The sequence below is a fragment of the Ovis canadensis genome, chromosome 25, assembly GCF_042477335.2.
Source record: "Ovis canadensis isolate MfBH-ARS-UI-01 breed Bighorn chromosome 25, ARS-UI_OviCan_v2, whole genome shotgun sequence".
Lineage (NCBI taxonomy): Eukaryota > Metazoa > Chordata > Mammalia > Artiodactyla > Bovidae > Ovis > Ovis canadensis.
Genome location: NC_091269.1, coordinates 20,365,304 through 20,378,086, shown reverse-complemented (window position 1 = coordinate 20,378,086; position 12,783 = coordinate 20,365,304). Strand labels below are relative to the sequence as shown.

At 71.6% G+C, this 12,783-nt stretch overlaps 6 non-coding genes across 6 annotated transcripts; all 6 read left to right on the top strand.

Annotated features, from left to right (window-relative positions):
- Positions 1-824: 824 nt before the first annotated feature.
- LOC138430600 (5S ribosomal RNA) lies at positions 825-943 on the top strand. Its single transcript, XR_011253289.1, has one exon. It is a non-coding gene; the product is annotated as a 5S ribosomal RNA (ribosomal RNA).
- Positions 944-2,910: 1,967 nt separating this feature from the next.
- On the top strand, positions 2,911-3,029 carry LOC138430691 (5S ribosomal RNA). The gene has a single exon (XR_011253367.1). It is a non-coding gene; the product is annotated as a 5S ribosomal RNA (ribosomal RNA).
- Positions 3,030-4,994: 1,965 nt separating this feature from the next.
- On the top strand, positions 4,995-5,113 carry LOC138430690 (5S ribosomal RNA). The gene has a single exon (XR_011253366.1). It is a non-coding gene; the product is annotated as a 5S ribosomal RNA (ribosomal RNA).
- A 1,957-nt stretch (positions 5,114-7,070) lies between these two features.
- Positions 7,071-7,189, top strand: LOC138430688 (5S ribosomal RNA). The gene has a single exon (XR_011253364.1). It is a non-coding gene; the product is annotated as a 5S ribosomal RNA (ribosomal RNA).
- Positions 7,190-9,137: 1,948 nt separating this feature from the next.
- On the top strand, positions 9,138-9,256 carry LOC138430687 (5S ribosomal RNA). Its single transcript, XR_011253363.1, has one exon. It is a non-coding gene; the product is annotated as a 5S ribosomal RNA (ribosomal RNA).
- Positions 9,257-11,214: 1,958 nt separating this feature from the next.
- LOC138430686 (5S ribosomal RNA) lies at positions 11,215-11,333 on the top strand. Its single transcript, XR_011253362.1, has one exon. It is a non-coding gene; the product is annotated as a 5S ribosomal RNA (ribosomal RNA).
- The last annotated feature ends 1,450 nt before the right edge of the window (positions 11,334-12,783 follow it).

The window sequence follows — 12,783 nt, the reverse complement described above, 5'->3', positions numbered from 1 at the left end:
CGTCCCTTCCTCTGGCCCCGGCCTCTCACGGGTGGGTGCTCTGGCCGTGGCCCTGGCTGACGAGCTTGCGCCGGCCGGCTGTCTCACTTGGCGTGGGTGCCTGCGAGTGTGTCTGTGTGCCTGTCCGTGTGGCTGCACGTCGCTCGTCTGCACCCTCAGCAAGGTCCGGTGCTTGGAGGGCGGCGTGGGGGCAAGGGGGGGGCCTCGGTAGGGCGAAGGGGCGGGGCTGACGAGCTCTGGTCGCCGGCGCTGGTGGCTGCAGGTGGGTTTGGGCACCGCGCAGGTGCCGGGCAGGATGGGCGCTCAGGGCCACGGCTGGGCTGCGCCTAGGCCCGCAGGAGGCTCAGAGGACCGCGGGCCCCAGCGGGCCCCGAGGCCCTGGGCAGCGAACGCCTTGGGGAGGTGGGCGAGGGGCTGGGGGAGGGGCGGCGGCCCCCGAGCCGGGTGGTGCCTGGAGGGTCCCAGGGTGGGAGAGCGCCACGACCTCGGCGCCCCTCACTCCACCCTCCCCGCTACACCCACCGGCGGGCACACCCGGCCGGCTGCTCCCGGTCCCGGAAGCCCTGTGGTCCCCCGGGCCGGGCCGGCGGTGTGTTGGCCGGGGCGGGGGGGGGGGGCGGGGACGTGGGCGGGGGCGGGGCGCGGGGCGGCGTGTGCCGGCCACCGGGCCGCCGGGAGTCCGGTCGCGGGTGGTGCAGCTCAAGTGCAGCGCGCGCTCCGTGGAGAGCTGGAGAGCTGCGGCCGCCGGCTGGCCCGGGCGGCAGGTCAGAGCGAAAGGCAGGCGCAGCGCAGGGCTCTTAGGGCGCCTGGCGGCAGCCGCCTCCGTCTACGGCCATACCACCCTGAACGCGCCCGATCTCGTCTGATCTCGGAAGGTAAGCAGGGTCGGGCCCGGTTAGTACTTGGATGGGAGACCGCCTGGGAATACCGGGTGCTGTAGGCTTTTTGTTGTTTCTGTTTTGCCCTGCCTCCCCTCTCCTTTAGCCCCCGGCCCCAGCCGCACCGCAAGCCGCACCAGCCGCTGGCCCCTGGCACCCCACCGCGCTCAGAGCCGCCGCCTGCCTTCCAGCCCCTCTCAGGTTGGCTGGCCGGGGCCCCGACTCCCGCTGCAGACCTGGGTTGCCTCCGCGCGGCCCGCGAGCCCCTCGGCTTTCGGCGTCCAGGAAACCAGAGGAACGGCGGCGGCGGGGGCGCGGGGGTCTCTGTCTGGGGCTCCCTTGGCAGGCCTCAGGCAATTCTGGGCGGGGCCGGGGCCCCAGCCCCACCCCCAGACGCATCCTGGCAGGCAACCTCGCGGTCTCCCGCAGGCGCGGGCGCACAACACACACACACACACACACACACACACACACACACACACACACCCTCACGACCGCCCCCCTCCCCCCAAACACAGGCACACCTCCCGCAGCCCAGACAGGTCAAGAGCCGGAAACCTCAAGTAAGGGAGACGGAGAAAGAGGGAGAGAGAGAGACAGCAAGAGGACCGCACAGGCTTCCAAAGCCCCGGCCGCCACACCCTCCCCCCTCCACTGTGGGTATCCACCCGGCCCCCCCAGTCGACCCGACCCCACCACCGTCGCCCACCGACACACTCACACGCACACTCTCTCCCACACTCACCCTCTGGCCTGGGGGCGGGGGCTGGGTCTCGCCTCAGGGAGCCAAGCCGAAGGGGACCTTTGAGACCTCGGCTGCGAGGAAGTCTTGGGGTCCCCACGGGTGATTGCCAGCCCCAGGGCACCGCGTCCAGCCGGGGCTCGCCGGGCCCAAGGCTCACGCCCCCTCCCTTGCGCACGGGCCGCTCTCTGCGGTGTGTGACGGTCTGTGCCAGAGTGTCCGTCTCGGATGGGATGCCGTCCCCTGTGCCCTGTCCGTCTCCCGCTTTCCTTCTCGCTGTGGGTCGGTCGCTCTGTGTCTCCGTCTCTCTGGCTCTCCCTCCCTGGGTGTGCCTGCGCGCTCGTGTCTGTCTGTCTGTCTGCATCTGCATCTGCATCTGCATCTGCCCTCTCGCCGTCTTGGGAGCCTGTCTCTGAACCTTCATCTCTTTGCGTCTCTGTCTCTCCTGACCCCCGGCCTGCCGTCCCTTCCTCTGGCCCCGGCCTCTCACGGGGGGGTGCTCTGGCCGTGGCCCTGGCTGACGAGCTTGCGCCGGCCGGCTGTCTCACTTGGCGTGGGTGCCTGCGAGTGTGTCTGTGTGCCTGTCCGTGTGGCTGCACGTCGCTCGTCTGCACCCTCAGCAAGGTCCGGTGCTTGGAGGGCGGCGTGGGGGCAAGGGGGGGGCCTCGGTAGGGCGAAGGGGCGGGGCTGACGAGCTCTGGTCGCCGGCGCTGGTGGCTGCAGGTGGGTTTGGGCACCGCGCAGGTGCCGGGCAGGATGGGCGCTCAGGGCCACGGCTGGGCTGCGCCTAGGCCCGCAGGAGGCTCAGAGGACCGCGGGCCCCAGCGGGCCCCGAGGCCCTGGGCAGCGAACGCCTTGGGGAGGTGGGCGAGGGGCTGGGGGAGGGGCGGCGGCCCCCGAGCCGGGTGGTGCCTGGAGGGTCCCAGGGTGGGAGAGCGCCACGACCTCGGCGCCCCTCACTCCACCCTCCCCGCTACACCCACCGGCGGGCACACCCGGCCGGCTGCTCCCGGTCCCGGAAGCCCTGTGGTCCCCCGGGCCGGGCCGGCGGTGTGTTGGCCGGGGGGCGGGGGGGGGGGGGGGCGGGGACGTGGGCGGGGGCGGGGCGCGGGGCGGCGTGTGCCGGCCACCGGGCCGCCGGGAGTCCGGTCGCGGGTGGTGCAGCTCAAGTGCAGCGCGCGCTCCGTGGAGAGCTGGAGAGCTGCGGCCGCCGGCTGGCCCGGGCGGCAGGTCAGAGCGAAAGGCAGGCGCAGCGCAGGGCTCTTAGGGCGCCTGGCGGCAGCCGCCTCCGTCTACGGCCATACCACCCTGAACGCGCCCGATCTCGTCTGATCTCGGAAGCTAAGCAGGGTCGGGCCCGGTTAGTACTTGGATGGGAGACCGCCTGGGAATACCGGGTGCTGTAGGCTTTTTGTTGTTTCTGTTTTGCCCTGCCTCCCCTCTCCTTTAGCCCCCGGCCCCAGCCGCACCGCAAGCCGCACCAGCCGCTGGCCCCTGGCACCCCACCGCGCTCAGAGCCGCCGCCTGCCTTCCAGCCCCTCTCAGGTTGGCTGGCCGGGGCCCCGACTCCCGCTGCAGACCTGGGTTGCCTCCGCGCGGCCCGCGAGCCCCTCGGCTTTCGGCGTCCAGGAAACCAGAGGAACGGCGGCGGCGGGGGCGCGGGGGTCTCTGTCTGGGGCTCCCTTGGCAGGCCTCAGGCAATTCTGGGCGGGGCCGGGGCCCCAGCCCCACCCCCAGACGCATCCTGGCAGGCAACCTCGCGGTCTCCCGCAGGCGCGGGCGCACAACACACACACACACACACACACACACACACACACACACCCACACTCACGCCCGCCCCCCTCCCCCCAAACACAGGCACACCTCCCGCAGCCCAGACAGGTCAAGAGCCGGAAACCACAAGTAAGGGAGACGGAGAAAGAGGGAGAGAGAGAGACAGCAAGAGGACCGCACAGGCTTCCAAAGCCCCGGCCGCCACACCCGCCCCCCTCCACTGTGGGTATCCACCCGGCCCCCCCAGTCGACCCGACCCCACCACCGTCGCCCACCGACACACTCACACGCACACTCTCTCCCACACTCACCCTCTGGCCTGGGGGCGGGGGCTGGGTCTCGCCTCAGGGAGCCAAGCCGAAGGGGACCTTTGAGACCTCGGCTGCGAGGAAGTCTTGGGGTCCCCACGGGTGATTGCCAGCCCCAGGGCACCGCGTCCAGCCGGGGCTCGCCGGGCCCAAGGCTCACGCCCCCTCCCTTGCGCACGGGCCGCTCTCTGCGGTGTGTGACGGTCTGTGCCAGAGTGTCCGTCTCGGATGGGATGCCGTCCCCTGTGCCCTGTCCGTCTCCCGCTTTCCTTCTCGCTGTGGGTCGGTCGCTCTGTGTCTCCGTCTCTCTGGCTCTCCCTCCCTGGGTGTGCCTGCGCGCTCGTGTCTGTCTGTCTGTCTGCATCTGCATCTGCATCTGCATCTGCCCTCTCGCCGTCTTGGGAGCCTGTCTCTGAACCTTCATCTCTTTGCGTCTCTGTCTCTCCTGACCCCCGGCCTGCCGTCCCTTCCTCTGGCCCCGGCCTCTCACGGGGGGGTGCTCTGGCCGTGGCCCTGGCTGACGAGCTTGCGCCGGCCGGCTGTCTCACTTGGCGTGGGTGCCTGCGAGTGTGTCTGTGTGCCTGTCCGTGTGGCTGCACGTCGCTCGTCTGCACCCTCAGCAAGGTCCGGTGCTTGGAGGGCGGCGTGGGGGCAAGGGGGGGCCTCGGTAGGGCGAAGGGGCGGGGCTGACGAGCTCTGGTCGCCGGCGCTGGTGGCTGCAGGTGGGTTTGGGCACCGCGCAGGTGCCGGGCAGGATGGGCGCTCAGGGCCACGGCTGGGCTGCGCCTAGGCCCGCAGGAGGCTCAGAGGACCGCGGGCCCCAGCGGGCCCCGAGGCCCTGGGCAGCGAACGCCTTGGGGAGGTGGGCGAGGGGCTGGGGGAGGGGCGGCGGCCCCCGAGCCGGGTGGTGCCTGGAGGGTCCCAGGGTGGGAGAGCGCCACGACCTCGGGGCCCCTCACTCCACCCTCCCCGCTACACCCACCGGCGGGCACACCCGGCCGGCTGCTCCCGGTCCCGGAAGCCCTGTGGTCCCCCGGGCCGGGCCGGCGGTGTGTAGGCCGGGGGGGGGGGGGGGGGGGGGGGGGGGGCGGGGGGCGGGGGCGGGGCGCGGGGCGGCGTGTGCCGGCCACCGGGCCGCCGGGAGTCCGGTCGCGGGTGGTGCAGCTCAAGTGCAGCGCGCGCTCCGTGGAGAGCTGGAGAGCTGCGGCCGCCGGCTGGCCCGGACGGCAGGTCAGAGCGAAAGGCAGGCGCAGCGCAGGGCTCTTAGGGCGCCTGGCGGCAGCCGCCTCCGTCTACGGCCATACCACCCTGAACGCGCCCGATCTCGTCTGATCTCGGAAGCTAAGCAGGGTCGGGCCCGGTTAGTACTTGGATGGGAGACCGCCTGGGAATACCGGGTGCTGTAGGCTTTTTGTTGTTTCTGTTTTGCCCTGCCTCCCCTCTCCTTTAGCCCCCGGCCCCAGCCGCACCGCAAGCCGCACCAGCCGCTGGCCCCTGGCACCCCACCGCGCTCAGAGCCGCCGCCTGCCTTCCAGCCCCTCTCAGGTTGGCTGGCCGGGGCCCCGACTCCCGCTGCAGACCTGGGTTGCCTCCGCGCGGCCCGCGAGCCCCTCGGCTTTCGGCGTCCAGGAAACCAGAGGAACGGCGGCGGCGGGGGCGCGGGGGTCTCTGTCTGGGGCTCCCTTGGCAGGCCTCAGGCAATTCTGGGCGGGGCCGGGGCCCCAGCCCCACCCCCAGACGCATCCTGGCAGGCAACCTCGCGGTCTCCCGCAGGCGCAGGCGCACAACACACACACACACACACACACACACACACACACACTCACGCCCGCCCCCCTCCCCCCAAACACAGGCACACCTCCCGCAGCCCAGACAGGTCAAGAGCCGGAAACCACAAGTAAGGGAGACGGAGAAAGAGGGAGAGAGAGAGACAGCAAGAGGACCGCACAGGCTTCCAAAGCCCCGGCCGCCACACCCTCCCCCCTCCACTGTGGGTATCCACCCGGCCCCCCCAGTCGACCCGACCCCACCGTCGCCCACCGACACACTCACACGCACACTCTCTCCCACACTCACCCTCTGGCCTGGGGGCGGGGGCTGGGTCTCGCCTCAGGGAGCCAAGCCGAAGGGGACCTTTGAGACCTCGGCTGCGAGGAAGTCTTGGGGGTCCCCACGGGTGATTGCCAGCCCCAGGGCACCGCGTCCAGCCGGGGCTCGCCGGGCCCAAGGCTCACGCCCCCTCCCTTGCGCACGGGCCGCTCTCTGCGGTGTGTGACGGTCTGTGCCAGAGTGTCCGTCTCGGATGGGATGCCGTCCCCTGTGCCCTGTCCGTCTCCCGCTTTCCGTCTCGCTGTGGGTCGGTCGCTCTGTGTCTCCGTCTCTCTGGCTCTCCCTCCCTGGGTGTGCCTGCGCGCTCGTGTCTGTCTGTCTGTCTGCATCTGCATCTGCATCTGCATCTGCCCTCTCGCCGTCTTGGGAGCCTGTCTCTGAACCTTCATCTCTTTGCGTCTCTGTCTCTCCTGACCCCCGGCCTGCCGTCCCTTCCTCTGGCCCCGGCCTCTCACGGGGGGGTGCTCTGGCCGTGGCCCTGGCTGACGAGCTTGCGCCGGCCGGCTGTCTCACTTGGCGTGGGTGCCTGCGAGTGTGTCTGTGTGCCTGTCCGTGTGGCTGCACGTCGCTCGTCTGCACCCTCAGCAAGGTCCGGTGCTTGGAGGGCGGCGTGGGGGCAAGGGGGGGGCCTCGGTAGGGCGAAGGGGTGGGGCTGACGAGCTCTGGTCGCCGGCGCTGGTGGCTGCAGGTGGGTTTGGGCACCGCGCAGGTGCCGGGCAGGATGGGCGCTCAGGGCCACGGCTGGGCTGCGCCTAGGCACGCAGGAGGCTCAGAGGACCGCGGGCCCCAGCGAGCCCCGAGGCCCTGGGCAGCGAACGCCTTGGGGAGGTGGGCGAGGGGCTGGGGGAGGGGCGGCGGCCCCCGAGCCGGGTGGTGCCTGGAGGGTCCCAGGGTGGGAGAGCGCCACGACCTCGGCGACCCTCACTCCACCCTCCCCGCTACACCCACCGGCGGGCACACCCGGCTGGCTGCTCCCGGTCCCGGAAGCCCTGTGGTCCCCCGGGCCGGGCCGGCGGTGTGTTGGCCGGGGGGGGGGGGGGGGGGGGGGGGCGGGGACGTGGGCGGGGGCGGGGCGCGGGGCGGCGTGTGCCGGCCACCGGGCCGCCGGGAGTCCGGTCGCGGGTGGTGCAGCTCAAGTGCAGCGCGCGCTCCGTGGAGAGCTGGAGAGCTGCGGCCGCCGGCTGGCCCGGACGGCAGGTCAGAGCGAAAGGCAGGCGCAGCGCAGGGCTCTTAGGGCGCCTGGCGGCAGCCGCCTCCGTCTACGGCCATACCACCCTGAACGCGCCCGATCTCGTCTGATCTCGGAAGCTAAGCAGGGTCGGGCCCGGTTAGTACTTGGATGGGAGACCGCCTGGGAATACCGGGTGCTGTAGGCTTTTTGTTGTTTCTGTTTTGCCCTGCCTCCCCTCTCCTTTAGCCCCCGGCCCCAGCCGCACCGCAAGCCGCACCAGCCGCTGGCCCCTGGCACCCCACCGCGCTCAGAGCCGCCGCCTGCCTTCCAGCCCCTCTCAGGTTGGCTGGCCGGGGCCCCGACTCCCGCTGCAGACCTGGGTTGCCTCCGCGCGGCCCGCGAGCCCCTCGGCTTTCGGCGTCCAGGAAACCAGAGGAACGGCGGCGGCGGGGGCGCGGGGGTCTCTGTCTGGGGCTCCCTTGGCAGGCCTCAGGCAATTCTGGGCGGGGCCGGGGCCCCAGCCCCACCCCCAGACGCATCCTGGCAGGCAACCTCGCGGTCTCCCGCAGGCGCGGGCGCACAACACACACACACACACACACACACACACACACACACACCCTCACGCCCGCCCCCTCCCCCCAAACACAGGCACACCTCCCGCAGCCCAGACAGGTCAAGAGCCGGAAACCACAAGTAAGGGAGACGGAGAAAGAGGGAGAGAGAGAGACAGCAAGAGGACCGCACAGGCTTCCAAAGCCCCGGCCGCCACACCCTCCCCCTCCACTGTGGGTATCCACCCGGCCCCCCAGTCGACCCGACCCCACCGTCGCCCACCGACACACTCACACGCACACTCTCTCCCACACTCACCCTCTGGCCTGGGGGCGGGGGCTGGGTCTCGCCTCAGGGAGCCAAGCCGAAGGGGACCTTTGAGACCTCGGCTGCGAGGAAGTCTTGGGGGTCCCCACGGGTGATTGCCAGCCCCAGGGCACCGCGTCCAGCCGGGGCTCGCCGGGCCCAAGGCTCACGCCCCCTCCCTTGCGCACGGGCCGCTCTCTGCGGTGTGTGACGGTCTGTGCCAGAGTGTCCGTCTCGGATGGGATGCCGTCCCCTGTGCCCTGTCCGTCTCCCGCTTTCCGTCTCGCTGTGGGTCGGTCGCTCTGTGTCTCCGTCTCTCTGGCTCTCCCTCCCTGGGTGTGCCTGCGCGCTCGTGTCTGTCTGTCTGTCTGCATCTGCATCTGCATCTGCATCTGCCCTCTCGCCGTCTTGGGAGCCTGTCTCTGAACCTTCATCTCTTTGCGTCTCTGTCTCTCCTGACCCCCGGCCTGCCGTCCCTTCCTCTGGCCCCGGCCTCTCACGGGTGGGTGCTCTGGCCGTGGCCCTGGCTGACGAGCTTGCGCCGGCCGGCTGTCTCACTTGGCGTGGGTGCCTGCGAGTGTGTCTGTGTGCCTGTCCGTGTGGCTGCACGTCGCTCGTCTGCACCCTCAGCAAGGTCCGGTGCTTGGAGGGCGGCGTGGGGGCACGGGGGGGGCCTCGGTAGGGCGAAGGGGCGGGGCTGACGAGCTCTGGTCGCCGGCGCTGGTGGCTGCAGGTGGGTTTGGGCACCGCGCAGGTGCCGGGCAGGATGGGCGCTCAGGGCCACGGCTGGGCTGCGCCTAGGCCCGCAGGAGGCTCAGAGGACCGCGGGCCCCAGCGGGCCCCGAGGCCCTGGGCAGCGAACGCCTTGGGGAGGTGGGCGAGGGGCTGGGGGAGGGGCGGCGGCCCCCGAGCCGGGTGGTGCCTGGAGGGTCCCAGGGTGGGAGAGCGCCACGACCTCGGCGCCCCTCACTCCACCCTCCCCGCTACACCCACCGGCGGGCACACCCGGCCGGCTGCTCCCGGTCCCGGAAGCCCTGTGGTCCCCCGGGCCGGGCCGGCGGTGTGTTGGCCGGGGGGGGGGGGGGCGGGGACGTGGGCGGGGGCGGGGCGCGGGGCGGCGTGTGCCGGCCACCGGGCCGCCGGGAGTCCGGTCGCGGGTGGTGCAGCTCAAGTGCAGCGCGCGCTCCGTGGAGAGCTGGAGAGCTGCGGCCGCCGGCTGGCCCGGGCGGCAGGTCAGAGCGAAAGGCAGGCGCAGCGCAGGGCTCTTAGGGCGCCTGGCGGCAGCCGCCTCCGTCTACGGCCATACCACCCTGAACGCGCCCGATCTCGTCTGATCTCGGAAGCTAAGCAGGGTCGGGCCCGGTTAGTACTTGGATGGGAGACCGCCTGGGAATACCGGGTGCTGTAGGCTTTTTGTTGTTTCTGTTTTGCCCTGCCTCCCCTCTCCTTTAGCCCCCGGCCCCAGCCGCACCGCAAGCCGCACCAGCCGCTGGCCCCTGGCACCCCACCGCGCTCAGAGCCGCCGCCTGCCTTCCAGCCCCTCTCAGGTTGGCTGGCCGGGGCCCCGACTCCCGCTGCAGACCTGGGTTGCCTCCGCGCGGCCCGCGAGCCCCTCGGCTTTCGGCGGCCAGGAAACCAGAGGAACGGCGGCGGCGGGGGCGCGGGGGTCTCTGTCTGGGGCTCCCTTGGCAGGCCTCAGGCAATTCTGGGCGGGGCCGGGGCCCCAGCCCCACCCCCAGACGCATCCTGGCAGGCAACCTCGCGGTCTCCCGCAGGCGCAGGCGCACAACACACACACACACACACACACACACACACACACACCCTCACGCCCGCCCCCCTCCCCCCAAACACAGGCACACCTCCCGCAGCCCAGACAGGTCAAGAGCCGGAAACCACAAGTAAGGGAGACGGAGAAAGAGGGAGAGAGAGAGACAGCAAGAGGACCGCACAGGCTTCCAAAGCCCCGGCCGCCACACCCTCCCCCCTCCACTGTGGGTATCCACCCGGCCCCCCAGTCGACCCGACCCCACCGTCGCCCACCGACACACTCACACGCACACTCTCTCCCACACTCACCCTCTGGCCTGGGGGCGGGGGCTGGGTCTCGCCTCAGGGAGCCAAGCCGAAGGGGACCTTTGAGACCTCGGCTGCGAGGAAGTCTTGGGGGTCCCCACGGGTGATTGCCAGCCCCAGGGCACCGCGTCCAGCCGGGGCTCGCCGGGCCCAAGGCTCACGCCCCCTCCCTTGCGCACGGGCCGCTCTCTGCGGTGTGTGACGGTCTGTGCCAGAGTGTCCGTCTCGGATGGGATGCCGTCCCCTGTGCCCTGTCCGTCTCCCGCTTTCCGTCTCGCTGTGGGTCGGTCGCTCTGTGTCTCCGTCTCTCTGGCTCTCCCTCCCTGGGTGTGCCTGCGCGCTCGTGTCTGTCTGTCTGTCTGCATCTGCATCTGCATCTGCATCTGCCCTCTCGCCGTCTTGGGAGCCTGTCTCTGAACCTTCATCTCTTTGCGTCTCTGTCTCTCCTGACCCCCGGCCTGCCGTCCCTTCCTCTGGCCCCGGCCTCTCACGGGGGGGTGCTCTGGCCGTGGCCCTGGCTGACGAGCTTGCGCCGGCCGGCTGTCTCACTTGGCGTGGGTGCCTGCGAGTGTGTCTGTGTGCCTGTCCGTGTGGCTGCACGTCGCTCGTCTGCACCCTCAGCAAGGTCCGGTGCTTGGAGGGCGGCGTGGGGGCAAGGGGGGGGCCTCGGTAGGGCGAAGGGGTGGGGCTGACGAGCTCTGGTCGCCGGCGCTGGTGGCTGCAGGTGGGTTTGGGCACCGCGCAGGTGCCGGGCAGGATGGGCGCTCAGGGCCACGGCTGGGCTGCGCCTAGGCCCGCAGGAGGCTCAGAGGACCGCGGGCCCCAGCGAGCCCCGAGGCCCTGGGCAGCGAACGCCTTGGGGAGGTGGGCGAGGGGCTGGGGGAGGGGCGGCGGCCCCCGAGCCGGGTGGTGCCTGGAGGGTCCCAGGGTGGGAGAGCGCCACGACCTCGGCGACCCTCACTCCACCCTCCCCGCTACACCCACCGGCGGGCACACCCGGCTGGCTGCTCCCGGTCCCGGAAGCCCTGTGGTCCCCCGGGCCGGGCCGGCGGTGTGTTGGCCGGGGGGGGGGGGGGGGGGGGGGGGGGGGGCCGGGGGGGGGGGGGGGGCGCGGGGCGGCGTGTGCCGGCCACCGGGCCGCCGGGAGTCCGGTCGCGGGTGGTGCAGCTCAAGTGCAGCGCGCGCTCCGTGGAGAGCTGGAGAGCTGCGGCCGCCGGCTGGCCCGGACGGCAGGTCAGAGCGAAAGGCAGGCGCAGCGCAGGGCTCTTAGGGCGCCTGGCGGCAGCCGCCTCCGTCTACGGCCATACCACCCTGAACGCGCCCGATCTCGTCTGATCTCGGAAGCTAAGCAGGGTCGGGCCCGGTTAGTACTTGGATGGGAGACCGCCTGGGAATACCGGGTGCTGTAGGCTTTTTGTTGTTTCTGTTTTGCCCTGCCTCCCCTCTCCTTTAGCCCCCGGCCCCAGCCGCACCGCAAGCCGCACCAGCCGCTGGCCCCTGGCACCCCACCGCGCTCAGAGCCGCCGCCTGCCTTCCAGCCCCTCTCAGGTTGGCTGGCCGGGGCCCCGACTCCCGCTGCAGACCTGGGTTGCCTCCGCGCGGCCCGCGAGCCCCTCGGCTTTCGGCGTCCAGGAAACCAGAGGAACGGCGGCGGCGGGGGCGCGGGGGTCTCTGTCTGGGGCTCCCTTGGCAGGCCTCAGGCAATTCTGGGCGGGGCCGGGGCCCCAGCCCCACCCCCAGACGCATCCTGGCAGGCAACCTCGCGGTCTCCCGCAGGCGCGGGCGCACAACACACACACACACACACACACACACACACACACACACACCCTCACGCCCGCCCCCCTCCCCCCAAACACAGGCACACCTCCCGCAGCCCAGACAGGTCAAGAGCCGGAAACCACAAGTAAGGGAGACGGAGAAAGAGGGAGAGAGAGAGACAGCAAGAGGACCGCACAGGCTTCCAAAGCCCCGGCCGCCACACCCTCCCCCCTCCACTGTGGGTATCCACCCGGCCCCCCCAGTCGACCCGACCCCACCGTCGCCCACCGACACACTCACACGCACACTCTCTCCCACACTCACCCTCTGGCCTGGGGGCGGGGGCTGGGTCTCGCCTCAGGGAGCCAAGCCGAAGGGGACCTTTGAGACCTCGGCTGCGAGGAAGTCTTGGGGGTCCCCACGGGTGATTGCCAGCCCCAGGGCACCGCGTCCAGCCGGGGCTCGCCGGGCCCAAGGCTCACGCCCCCTCCCTTGCGCACGGGCCGCTCTCTGCGGTGTGTGACGGTCTGTGCCAGAGTGTCCGTCTCGGATGGGATGCCGTCCCCTGTGCCCTGTCCGTCTCCCGCTTTCCGTCTCGCTGTGGGTCGGTCGCTCTGTGTCTCCGTCTCTCTGGCTCTCCCTCCCTGGGTGTGCCTGCGCGCTCGTGTCTGTCTGTCTGTCTGCATCTGCATCTGCATCTGCATCTGCCCTCTCGCCGTCTTGGGAGCCTGTCTCTGAACCTTCATCTCTTTGCGTCTCTGTCTCTCCTGACCCCCGGCCTGCCGTCCCTTCCTCTGGCCCCGGCCTCTCACGGGTGGGTGCTCTGGCCGTGGCCCTGGCTGACGAGCTTGCGCCGGCCGGCTGTCTCACTTGGCGTGGGTGCCTGCGAGTGTGTCTGTGTGCCTGTCCGTGTGGCTGCACGTCGCTCGTCTGCACCCTCAGCAAGGTCCGGTGCTTGGAGGGCGGCGTGGGGGCAAGGGGGGGGCCTCGGTAGGGCGAAGGGGCGGGGCTGACGAGCTCTGGTCGCCGGCGCTGGTGGCTGCAGGTGGGTTTGGGCACCGCGCAGGTGCCGGGCAGGATGGGCGCTCAGGGCCACGGCTG